The 13,929-nt window shown below is 35.7% G+C and overlaps 2 long non-coding RNA genes across 2 annotated transcripts in view; one reads left to right on the top strand and one right to left on the bottom strand.

Moving 5' to 3' along the window:
• LOC134809872 (uncharacterized) overlaps positions 1-1,445 on the bottom strand; it is a 104,377-nt gene extending 102,932 nt beyond the window's left edge. Inside the window, exon 1 of the long non-coding RNA XR_010156520.1 lies at positions 1,366-1,445. This is a non-coding gene — a long non-coding RNA (uncharacterized LOC134809872). The remainder of the gene's footprint in view (positions 1-1,365) is intronic.
• LOC134809873 (uncharacterized) lies at positions 1,199-13,315 on the top strand. The gene is made up of 3 exons (XR_010156521.1): positions 1,199-1,514; positions 8,479-8,603; positions 11,275-13,315. It is a non-coding gene; the product is annotated as an uncharacterized LOC134809873 (long non-coding RNA).
• Positions 13,316-13,929: the final 614 nt, after the last annotated feature.

A 13,929-nucleotide genomic window follows, 5' to 3' on the forward strand; every position in this document is an offset into this window, starting at 1 on the left:
TAGTAAATATTATTAAAGTATTATTGATTGAACCTAGATACCAGAAAATTGGCTGGAAGTTGGTTGATCAAGTAGATATCGAGCTTAAAAACTGAGAAGTGACTAATAATTGCATTCCTGTAGAATGTGAAGGGTGTTACAAACATCTTGTTTACTGGGAAACACAAGTGTTGGATTGCACTGGAATCATTCAATTAAGTAGAAAGAGGCATTTAAATGCAAAGAGAGAACTTACTTAAAAATAAATAAGCCACAATTGTAGGAACTAAGTTTTGGAAAGCCTTTACTTTGAAATCTTCTGAGAATTAATATCTGAATTGCATGAAATAAGATACGAGAAGATAATGAGAAAGAATAAAGGGAGATTTAATGTTAGAATATAAGAATTAAAACTCATAAAAGACTATCAAAAGATATAATCAGTAAAAAGAGGTAAGATAAAATATCACATTTACACTAGGAGAAACCATTGAGCATACTTGTTCACAAGATAGGGACAAAAACGAAAAACATGAGTAAAAATTTTATCATACTTAAGGCCATATGGAGTTTTACATTTAATAAGTGCTTTCTGAATATGAGTCATGGAGCTAAAATTCGACAGACATTATACTATTTAGACCCACAATAAGCTGTTTGGAAGAAACTTCTATTCACTCGGTTTCATTGAGAAGGAAGGTGAGCCCCCCAGGAGATTTAAAACACTATTGGAGTCACATGACTATTGAACCAAATTAAAGAATAGTAGGACTTGATACGAAACATTCACCATGGGGGCCATTCTTCTAAATATTGTCCCAAAACCTTGACAAATTATATTGTCTAAGTTTTATATTTCCCATATATCAAAGGGAAGAGTAATAGTTTCATATTCATAAAATTGTTACGAGGATAATTAGTGGTGAAAGAAATTGCAAGGACCTAGAAGATAATACATTCACAAAATGTTATTCCTATTACCATGATTATTATAAATTTCACCCTAGCTCTTCTCCTTATTGGTCAATATTCTTTGTGAACGCCTTTTCATATCATAGATAAATGTAGAATTTTCATATACAATTATAATGGCTTTTATTTGGACATATTATTTCATGCTGCATTAAACGGATGTTTCACTATCTGGTCTGAGGATATGATGACTCTTAGCCCAAGCTGCACCATTTTGTAAACCCCCGCCATTTTGCAAACCCAGGTCAGAGTGGAAAATTCCCCTAGGGCTCAGGCTGTGAGAAACATCCTGCCAGGCAAGTCCTAAGCCCAACAGCCTGATCTCAGGAAATTCCTCACTTAGCAACAGCTAACCACCCTGCCCACCCCACTTCACAACAAGCCCAGATCTCTCCCACCCGGACCTAAACTTACCCAGTCTGGAAGCGGGGGCGGGCTCTGGCGCTAGTTGGTGTACCCCTCCGCGGGTGTTTGTTCGGTAAACCTGTGTTGCTGTAGAGCCGCCTCCGTCCGTTTTTTCTCCCGTTCCCGCGCTAACAATGACATTATACCAAATGTAACTGGTAAGCATCATTCTTTGAAGAAAAGTAATTTACGATATTGTAAGAGGGGCTTCAGTTAATGCGGGGGTGGGGGTGGGGAATTAGATATGGCGGCCTGACATCATTTTAATATGTCTGGCACAAGACTGAAAATATTTGCCAAAAAAAAAATGGTTATATTTTTTGATCTTGACAAATTATATCTCAAGTTCAGCTGAATTAAATCCCTGCCAAAAACAAATACAAAAGCAACAACAACAGCAACAAATAACAAGAAAACAACAATGGGCTATTTTTAAAAACAAGCAAGACAACCTTTAAAAATATTGAAAAAAATAATAGAGCAATTCATAGTTGCAAACATAGCTTTTAATATATTATAAAGCTGCAATATTTCAGGGACTATGAAATGTCTAATAGAGTCAACAAGTAAACTGATGCTAATATAACCCTGAATAATCCATAAATATGATGTTTAGCATTTGGAAAATATAATTTTATATGGTTATTTAATAAGTTGTTCCAAGATAATTTATGAATTATTTGCATAAAATTATGTTAAATCCATGAATCACATCATTTATTGAAAATACATTTTATTTAAATGTAATATATGTGTGTATGTGTATAATATGAGGTGTGTGTTCTTGTGTGTGTGTATGTGTGTGTACTATTATACCATTAGGGCAAGCTCTAAAGACAATCCCTTAATTGGGATTTGAGCCATCCTCACCCTAAAAGAAATAGATTTCTTTTTTATTTTCTGCTGAATCAAATAAGATTATGAACTATTTCCTATTGTTTTGAAGCAATACACTAAAAATCATCTATACAATTTTCTATCCTCTTCTTTTCTGCCAATATAATTACTATGCTGAATTCTATTTTGGTTTTTCTCTTCAGTTTTGTGACGGTTTTCATGACTCTGTGTCATGAAAGAGCCTATTAGTTTTACTTGATTTTATATATTGACATATGTTGTGTCTGTTCTTCTGTGACTTCCATTTGGCTTAAATTATTTGAAAATTCATCTATGTTGATAAGTGTAGTGGTCAGTGAACTGATTTTCACTGCCTTAGTAGTATTATGATATACAAATGTGCATGTTGTTTATCCATATTATAATACTAGTCAGTGCAAATGTTTTACATATTTTGTTATGACAGCAATCCTCTAAAGACCTTTTTGCACCGTTCTATACTTCCAATAATTTGTTTAGTGTATGTACCAACATGTCAAATATCAGGGTAAAGGATATTTGCTCATTTAACTTACATAGTTAACCCAAATTGCAACATCTGTTTGTGCTAATTTTAAAAGGAACTTTATATAATCGAAGTCGTTTTGTAAAATGACTGCCCAAACTCAACTCACAGATAAGGGAATTTTATTTTTAGAAACAGTAGCCTCCAGAAAAATATCTTCTTTCTAAAAGTGGTCAGATGCAAAACACAAGCCAGGCATAGCTCATCTCTGTAATTCAAGCACTTTGGGAGGCAGAGGGGAGTATAGCAATGTAGCAATGTAGCAAGACACCCCTCTCTCTCTAAAAATTAAAAAAAATTTAGCCTTGCATGGTGGCACTCACCTGTAGTCCCAGATACTTGGGAGGCTGAGATGGGAGGATTGCTTCAGCCCTGGAGGTTGAGGCTGCAGTGAGCCATGATAGCGCCACTACACTCCAGACTGGGTGAGAGAGCAAGACCCTGTCGCAAAAGAAAAAATAAATAAACAAACATTTGTTAAAACATTTAAAATAATTATATAAGACAAAATAATCTGTAGATATATTTTGGGAATATATTGATTCTTACTATTTTTCTCTAAGTCCTGAAGAGCATAGGTTCAGCTTAGCTTTGTTTTTTAGAAAAAAATCTTTGTGTTACATTTTTGAATTGCACAAAATTGCATAATGCTTTAGCTTAACGCTAACTGAATTTCCCAGCTTGTTGTTCACCTTACATTTTTAATTGCCTTTTCTATCTTTCTGTCTAATTAGAAGATTGTTTCTTCTCTTATAGAGTTTTTTCTTTTTCAAAAAAAATTTAATAAAACATTTTGTTTTACTTTTCTTAAAGACATCTTTCAATGAATTCATTTCCTCTTTATCCGAATTAGACTGCTTCACCTCGATCCTGCTAATTAGCTGTCACTATGCCATTTCTTGTCTTTGGATTAGATCTGCTGTTTGCCTACCTCTCTTTTATAGATATCATGTTTTGTGATGGTGGTGTTTTTGTTTTGTTGTCTTTTCCTGTGTTTGTTGGAAAGGGGATGGGTAGAGAGAAAGAACTGTTTGTTTTGTTATTATGGTCCACATACCTGAATAATTTTTATCAGAAACTTTTTGTAAGAGGTAAACTTTCCATATCCTCAGCAATGACACATGACACATTTTATGACAAAGGAGATGTCAGCAGAAATACTGTATTTCTCAGAAAGTTTTGCTTTTGCTTTACTGACCTTGCTCAGTGGCCATCTTGGGACTGACAGTGAATAAAATGGCAAGAGAAACTGGAAAACCCTGGCATTTATATGTTTGAGCTGTGCATCCACTCTGAACTCCCAATACCCAAAAGTCTTGTTATTTGATAAAAAAATAAAACATCTGTGAGTAGTCACTATTACCTGCACTTTCTATTATGTGTGAAAGAATAGAAGTCTAATAGAGACAATGTATATGTGAGAGTGTGGGTGAGTTATCTGTGATATGTTACATGTATATATGTGGACAGGTCAATATGGAGCTATAGAATGTGAAAAAAAATACCAAATGATGTATTTTTAGTTGTTGACATAGATTACTTTTAAATGATACAGGAATTATGTCAGTTGGACAGAACTTCACATGAAATGGTGCATGATACAAATCCTTAAGAATGTGCAGGTCACTGTCCCGTAGTAGTGAAAGGGGTAAGTAAATATCAGCAAGCACTTGGGCAATGTAGCCAATGGCATAGTGAGTAATTTTCCAGTGGCTGAAAAAAAAATGGGAATCAGTAAAATTGAACATCAGGAAGTCACAATGCATATAAAACAATATAGGAAAATGCATAGATAAAAGCTCTTTGCTTTATAAGTTTTTTTTTTCCAAATATTGCTAATGTAGGATTTTTCTCAGCTCCTTTGTCAGACTCACGACAAGGGTGAATGTTTACTCAGCCCACCGCACTCAGCTCCTTGCAGGAAGGATCACATGAGCAAGCAAGGGCAGGACCCAGCCAGCCACTCCGGGCACTGGTGGGAGCAAGCTATGTGTGGGGCCCACGGCCAGACCAGGTGTGAGTGAGCAAGTGTGGGATCCAGCCAGCCACTCTGGACACTGGTGGGAGCGAGCTCCATGCAGGGCCCATGGCAGTGCCAGGTGAGGATGCCTGTGACCCTGGAACCCCAGAGGGAGTGTTACAGTCCTCTCTTAGCTCCTCTGTCTGTTGATGGCTATGTGTTAACAGCTCAGTTGGCTCCTTACCTCATCACGTGGGGCAACTGCCCTCCACTGGCAATGGCAAAGGGGTAGTGTGACAGCCTTTTTGGGTACCTGCACTCAGTGGGTACCAAGCTCTTGTCAGGCATCCAAGGAGAATGAGGTCACAAGGACACTTGAAGGATGGTGAAGGCAGATAATTTTACTGAGCAGTGGAAATGGCTCTCAGCAGAGAGGGGAGCTGGAAAGGGGACAGGAAGGGCAGGTAGTCTTTCCTGAAGTCAGGTGGTCTTCTCCCCTATGTCTGGCTATCTCTTCCCCAAAGTCAAGCCATCTCTTTTCCCCAAAGTCTGGGCATCTCTCCTCTGAAGTCAAGCCATCTCTCCTCTGTACTGACAGAGTCTGGGGTCTTCAGAAAGAACCAAGAGGGAGAGAGTGGGCAAACAGGAATGGAAGTTCTCACTTTGGGCTGTGGGTTTCATGCTACTTTGGCTTGAAGGTGGGCTTTCACTGGGGACCCGCCCCTGTCTGCCTAGAATTTCTCTGCCTCCTACCTCTATCATTGCTTTGAGTGTTCAACATTTCCAGATAAGCCCCAAAAGAGAATATCATTCCCCTGTGGTTTTACAAGTCCATTCTTCCTCAAACTCCAAGGATAAAATCACTGAAATATACCACTATTTGTGTAAGTAATAAAACTTCAAAATTTATATTAAATTTGCATGAGACTCTAATAATATATGTTATTCTAACTTGTAAAATGGAAGGAAGGAAGAAGGAAGGTTTCTTGTGAAGTTGTAGTTTGGCTGAAAACAATTACAAATAATTTAATTATTATGATTTGGAATAATGATACTTTTAGCTTGAATGTTCAATTTAGCTTTAATAATTCAGCAACTCTGCAATCTCCATCTCAGTGCAGTTCTGTCATTTTCAAATTGTAAAGGCCAAGAGTACTATTAAATGTATTGATTTTCATCTTTACTTACAGATATATGAATAGCCTCTAAAACTGACAAGCAAATAGGGTTAAAATTGCTTCCTACAAGAAAGCACAGAAGGAAAATGCTAAAGCCAATGAAAAACCAAAAATGTCTTTGATAACACCTCAGTCACTCTACAGGATAACTAAGCCTCAGAACATTTGCCAATTCACATAAATTATCTTTGGAATGTTCTAACCTTTGAAATAAAATGAAAATAGTTACTAGCTTTATCTACATGACATGACTGAGTTTTAGCATGCAAAGTAACAACAGAAAAAACCATATCTGATAGCAAAATTCTTACAATAATCTCAATCTCTGCATTAAACTTGGGGGGGGATTTGCATCTTTGTATACAAAATCATTTATGGGCAAAGTTTCAAAATAAATGAGATGTAAATTCTATGAATTTCATTATGTTACTAAATTGGAAACCAGTTACACATATAGAGGCTTAGGTGCACTGAGTTGAGAAATAATGCAGAGACTACACATTATATTGCATGGACATTTTCTACCCTTCATTTTTTGAAGAGGAAGATGATATTTAAGTTGGGTTTAGAGTTGAAAAAATTGTCTAGTGCAACTCACATAGTCTATTTTACTTGCATATGTTTCACATTTGTCCTTTGGTGGGTTACTTGTGTTTTGAAGAGTATTGAAATTATATGAGTTTTTCAATTCATATTAAACCTAAAACATATTTCTGTCTCCAGTAAGCTTCTCTGTTGATCATAACTGCCCAACAAAGTGAGCAGTTTGAACCATTCGTTTTCAATAACCAATAATCTTGGGCATATTGTGAAATCCTCTATTTTGTTTTGTGTCCTCTCCACCATCCCCAGGAACAAAAGTTCCATTTATTAAATATAAAATAATTGAGTGTCTGAATGCTGAACATTCTTCCTGAATATCTTAGCATTTTATTTGTTTGGAAACACATTTTAATGTCGTTGGTAAAGAAAACATTTCTCAATTATTCAGAATTTAATTATGGATCATCTTGATCTAAGGTGATATTTCATAGACTCATTTATGATAGTGGTGCAATTATACAAGGCATCTGTGTGACAAATCTCATAGATATGCAGAGATTAATGTATAGCATAAAGATCGGTGGGCTACGACTTAGGGAGTCCTGAGTAATTAGTATAGTGCTAATTATTACCTTTTTTCTTTTTGAAAATTTTAGTTAGAGATCTGGCTTCTGTCTGTTGCCCAGGCTGGTCTTGAACTCCTTGGCTCAAAGCAATCCCCCTGCCTCAGCCTCCCAAAGTGCTGGGATTACAGGCATAAACCACTGCATCTGAAATATAAATTTTTTTTTTGAGTAGCAGAGCCTTTATTTGTATACTTTCTGATAGGTACTACAGCACTGATTATAATTCACAAGTTTGATGTGAATAATATGTTGTATAATATATGCGAATATTTATGCAATTTTAAAGGGGCTTTATAAATTCCACCTTTATTAATGCAATCATATTTATTAATTTTTTATTACTATTTATACTCATTAAATTTTTGGACATTAGCTTGAAACCATTCTTTCACTCTGATGGCTTTCCATGTGTTTTAATAATCGTAATAATTTTAATCATTAATAATTTATCAATGTGTCATGTGCTAAAAGATTTAGAGATATATAAATGAGTATAGTAAAGTTGATATAAATATATAAATATGTATATACTTTTTGTTTTTTTACTGTAGGCTTTTCCTTTTACCATCATTAGGCAAATAATCATTGTGATTTACTGTCATTTCTACAAATCCAAAACAATAATTATATGCAATCATAAATTGCTCAATAAGACTAAAATTCTATTATTAAAGTAATAAAATTGAGTCACTTAATTCAAGCCATATATTCACTGAACACCTGCTATGTGTAATGCACTCTGCTGTATACTTGCAAACTTCTAAGCTTTATGAGGATTATATGCTAACTTCTTTGTACAAAACTATCTCCTATTTCAAATTTGTTCTTATCATCTTTTATCCTTGCATTAACATGATGAAATTGGATTTTTGTTTATATTCTCACTTTTTGAAAATCTTCCAGTATCATGTCAAGAAACTTTGAAGGATCTGAGATTTTAGATTACTTCTACACTAACAAGTTAGCCATGGTTACTGGACGAAGAGGCAGAACTTACAGAGACAATAACTTTATTAGAGCACCATAAGCTTATGAGTATCGTGTTTGCCTTGGTCCCATCCTCTTTCTCCAGGTCCCACGAGAATAACGCAGAGGTGTCTACTTGATACTGCACATGCAATGTTTTTGCTTCACAACTGATTAATTGCAGTGTTACAGAACCTGATTCTTTTGCAGTAGGTTATTTAGCAGATCTGCCCTTTTGCCCGAAAGGAGAACTATTTCTGTCTTCCAAGGCTATCCTATACAAATAACCTTGAAAAGACAATCTAGAACAAAGACAAATCAGTGCCTCTGCTCACAAACATGCAAAAACATGAGACATCATGAAGAATTGTCTCCCACGGTATTATATCTTGAATTTTGAAAAGAGAAACATAATGCTATCTGAATTTATGTTATGCTTCTATTCAGATATACTAATATATGCTGCTGTAATAAGGAGTCCTCATTTAAGTTACTGTGTCCAAAATGAGTTTCCAGTGGTCCTCCATCTTGATACATGCTTCAGTATCACTTATACAGAAAGGGTGGACATGGTAAGTCACTTGCTCGCTCTTAAAGCTTCTTCTTAGAAGTAATATAACTACTTTCATACATATTCATTTGCCTCAGCAAGACACACAGTCATATTTAGCTTCCAAAAAGGTTGGAAAGCACAATTTTATCATGTCCTGGAAACTGATCAACACTAATTGCAAGTCTACATGTTCATGGAAGGAAGAGACAACCCTTACATTTGTAATCAGATCTTACAAACGTAAGATCTGATGGCACCAATTTTTTCCAATGTGATGTTTTCATAGTAGTCAATAGAAGAAGAGAAACAGAAGGCAATTCCGTTTGGGAACAGGATATCTTCTTTAAGAATGAGAAAATGGTGTCTTCCTTGCCAATTATTTTCTCTGCCCATAGAGCCACAGGGCTAAAACTGCTTGCTGGAATAATGTGTAAAGACCGCAAAATAGTCAGCTCTTCACAAGAAAAGTATTGTAATAGATATCATTCTGCTATCATTCAGCTCTGATAACATAATCTCATTTGCTTTCGCTCCAACATGCTACTCACTGTACTTCCATACACTCTCACCCTCTCACCTTGAAGAAATCTTTGAAAATATTGTTCAAAACTGTGGCACCATTCTGAATTCCAGTCCTTGACTTAAATCAATTTTCAAGAGCATTAGATAGCAGAGGTCTTGTCTTAGTTTTATATGACAATGTAATGAAATTTATTGAACCACTTTGTCTTAAATATATAAACAGAAAAAATAGCATAAAAATGAAGAGTTGGAAAATATAGGGATCATTACTAAACTGATGAAAAGCTATTCCTCAGACACATTTTATAGAGTTGAAAAGATTTCAAAATTGCTAAATAACTGTAGCAAAGACAGTGCAAGTTTGAACAATCTGTAGCATAATGAAATGTCTCAGATATTAAACACAAAAGAAAAAATGCATTTTGTTTATTAAATGTAGGATTTTGCATATTAAAACATTAAAACTGTCTGTTATTATTTTGTTTAAATTTGGGGAAATTCCTGACTTATCTACAGGAGAAAATTATTACACAAATAATGCAGTATACTTTAAAGCAAGAAAGAATTGTTTTTTGTTCTTTTAAAATTTGTTGACTGCTGGAAGAATAATGAGATAAAGTAATAATGTTTTTCAGGTTTATTGAGGTATAATTACATAGTAAAAATTACATAGTAAAAATTACGTAGTAAAATATACATAGTATATTTAAGGTGTACAATTTCATGTTTTAACGTAGGTATACATTTTGAAATACTCACCACAATCAAGTTCTAATATATATTTTAGGCTAGGAAGCAAGAGTGGAAAATGAAACATATTTAGTTCTCACTGAGTATCCCAGGGGATTCAGGATTATAATGCTCAGAGAAAGTAGTGAGAGCTATAAGCACATTGAACTCATAGGACAATAGCTCAACTTCTATGAAGCTCAAAGCCTACAACTCTAAGGTAAACATCTCTAGTCATGTGTCTATCTTGGGCTTCTTTTGTCCTATCTTCTCTTCTCACTCATCCTTCTTGCCTCATATCATTCTCATTTACATGCTTGCCTGCCTTCCTACCCTCCTACCCTTCCTTCTCTTCTTTCTTCCTACCTTCCTTGCTTCCTTTCTTCTTCTCTCCTTCCTTCCTTTCCTTCTCTCCTTTCTTTCTATTTCCATTTCCTTTTGCAAGATCTTGTCCTCATCTGCCACTGCAGTATTTCTAGTGTATTAGTTTTCACTTGCTGAGCTAACAAACTACCAAAATGTGGTGGCTTAAGACAGCAAACATTTATTATTTGATGGTTCTGGAGGTCAGAAGTGAAGTGAAATTCACTGGGCTGAAATCAAGGTGTCAGCAGGACTGCATTCTTTCTAGAGTCTGTAGCTAAGAATCTGTTTCTTTGCCTTTTTCAGTTCCTAAAGGTTATCCACATTCCTTGGTTCATGGCCATCAGTCAGCAATTACATCACAGCAACCTCTACTGCCCTTTGGTACACCTTCCTCTCCGACTGTAATTCTCCTGCCTCCTTCTTCAATTATAAAAAAAGAAAACCCTGTGATTTCGTTGGGCCTATCTGATTCATACAGAATCATCTGCTCACCTCAAGATTCTTAACCTACTAATAGCTGCAAAGCCCCTTTTGTCATATTTACAGGTTCTAGGATTTAGGATGTAGATGTCTGTGGTAGGCTATTATCCTGCTTACCATATCCAACAAATTGCCTTAAGTCAAGATTCTCCTGAAAAAAACAGAAACAACAGTTTATCTATCTATCTATCTATCTATCTATCTATCTATCTATCTATCATCTATCTATCCATCCATTGATTGACCTGTTTCTATTCTATAGCTGTTTCTATTATTCTATAATCTATGTCTATTCTATAGCTGTATCCATCTGTAGAGACATTCTGGATACACTACTTCTGAATAATACTATCTTCCACTAAATCTTACTCCTATAGATGGGTCAAAGTCTGTGAGGTGGTCTGAAGTCGTAGGGTTCTCCTGAGTACTTTCAGCACTTAATACACATTGTGTTATCCACACAATAGGGGACAAACTTTTATTCTGCCATTTACAGACATGTATCAAAGTAGCTGATGTCACAGCATCATACAGAGTGCTAATTGAATAACAGCCTATTTTATTATTCATGTGTGCTTCTCTTTCCATAATAGGACACAAGGGTTCATGGGTGGTTAGCCTCAAAGACAAATATTAGTGATGAACATCATGCTGTACTCAGAATTGCTTCTCTGGACTGATAATGAAAGCTTTTTCACTAAGCCACGCTTGACTGCCTGACTCTTCCGTTATGATGAGCCCTCTCCCAGGATGCTCCTCAGGGGTTTATTACAGTCGACTTCTGGATCAGGCTGCCAGACATATAGAGACACGTCTGAATTCCATGTATGAACAGAGCATAGACTAAAGCTGTAACACCTTATCGTCTCCCAGCCTGCTTCCAAGCTTCTGAAAACTGGTTTTGCCCCTAAAACCTTAATACATTGTAAAATCAACCCTGTCATGTTTGAATCATAGCATTTTAGAAAAATGAAATAGTGATTTTGATGCTACTGCTTGATAATACAGAAAAGTAAATGTCTATGCAAGGACATGAAGTACTTATATTTTTAAACGTTAAAAAGGGAAGTAACCAGACATTGGGCTTCCTTGTCATTTAAAGCAGCAGCCCCCAACCTTTTTGGCACCAGGGACCAGTTTCATAGAAGACAATTTTTCCATGGACCCGGTGTGGGGAGATGGTTTCCGGATGATTCAAGCACATTACATTTATTGTACACTGTATTTCTATTATTATTACTATAATTATACAACTGAATATAATTCAGAGTCGGTGGGTACCCTGAGCTTGTTTTCCTGCAACTAGATGCTCCCATCTGGGGTTGATGGGACACAGTGACAGATCATCAGGTATTAGATTATCATAAGGAGTGCATGACATAGATCCCTCGCATGTGCAGTTCACAATAGAGTTTGCACTCCTGTGAGAATCCAATGCTGCAGTTGATCTGACGGGAGCTGGAGCTCAGGCAGTAATGTGAGCGATGAGGAGGGGCTGTAAATACAGATGAAGCTTCACTGGCTTGCCTACTGTTCACTGCTTGCTGTGTGGCTTGGTTCCTAACGGGCCATGGACTAGTACTGGTCTGTGGCCCAGGGGCTGTGGACCCCTGATTTTAAGAAGTAAGATAGCAACAAAAATAAGGATTTGTTAATTCAACAACGTTGTGAAGGTTTAGGAATTTCTTTTAATTTCACAGTGTTTATTTTTTGCCTGTATTTTCTAATTATCTGTTATATTTAATATAGAACTCCTAAAAAGGAGTGTGGGTAAATACAGTAGTCTATCTGCCGCCAACTTTAATGAAAGAGAAAACTCAAAAAAGTAAAGTAAGTGATGCAAAATCTGAAAAAGATGACATCTGAATTCGATGGTCTTAAGAAAGGAGAGTTTATAAATGTCTAGGATACAGAAATGGTGACTTTAGCTTCAAGGAACCTATGTGGGGTTGCCTGAAATTTGTCTCTGTAATGTCACATGTGTGGAAGATACTGTATGTCATTAATAACTGATTTTGTGCCAATTGGAAGTATTATTAAATTTCTGTGCACAGCACTTGATAGCAAAATAATGGGATGTTTCTTACATATTCCTAGGTATTTCTGAATTTACTCTGCTGGTTTTATATAAAACATGAACACTGGAAAACAGAAAACAAGTATCCCAAAATCCTTTCCTAGTATGTGTGCCCATACCTCTCACTTAATGATTTCACATTATTGATAAATTTCCTCATTGATATAGTGCTCCATTTTATTAATCTTGAATTGGGCAAAAAAAGATGTAGTTGCTGCAAGGCACTTTCATTTGCCATCGTTTTCTCAAGGGCTCATATTCCTACATCTTCTGAAATACCTAATTAACTCTTGTTTAAAATGAGCACATGCAGAATATAAATGGAATAAATTACTACTCATTGAAACTCAAATATTTCCAATTGAATAAATATTTGACAGAATATTAAGAGCTTTTTGAAGCTGTTTCACATAACCACTTAGAAACTATGAATCCAGGACCCACTATTTGAAAAGTACATTACCAACAATAAGCAGCTTGTTCATTATAAGTCTCATTGATATGTCAAATGACAGTATTAAATCGGTGACTAAATAAAGCATACTATATCTAGGGTTAAAAAAGAAGGTTGGATTTACTTTCTGATTTGTCTGATTTTTATGTAATGACAAAAACCTTTTTTCAAGAGCATAAAGTTAACCAATTTATGTTATAAATGATAAACAGTGACAGTGTACTACTGCACATATCTACCCATAATAGGCAGACTTCCAAAGCAAATGAAATCATGATCATTAAATTAAAATAACCTAGGTTCTATATATGCCTTGTCATCTCCTGAATATGAACAAAATTACTTCATTTCTCAGAGGCTCAGTTTCCCTGATTGAAAAATGTGAGTGATAGTAGCATTCTGTTGACGCTGTTATTAGTCAGTTCAGTATAACATCGTAGAATATCACAGACTTGGTGGCTCAAGCAACCAAAACCTATTTTTTCAAAGCTCTGGATTCTGGAAGTCCACGATCAAGGTGCTAGCAGGGTTGGTTTCTAGTGAGGCCTCTCTTCCTGGCTTGCGGGTGGCTGCCTTCTTACTATTAGTTTGATGCAAACATAATTGCATATTTTCCCATTAAAAGTAATGGCAAAAAGCACAATTATGTTTACACCAACGTAATATATCCTTCCACAGCTGTTTCTGTGTGCATGCACTCCTGGTGTCTCTCTTTTT

Source organism: Pan troglodytes, chromosome 3, assembly GCF_028858775.2.
Source record: "Pan troglodytes isolate AG18354 chromosome 3, NHGRI_mPanTro3-v2.0_pri, whole genome shotgun sequence".
NCBI lineage: Eukaryota > Metazoa > Chordata > Mammalia > Primates > Hominidae > Pan > Pan troglodytes.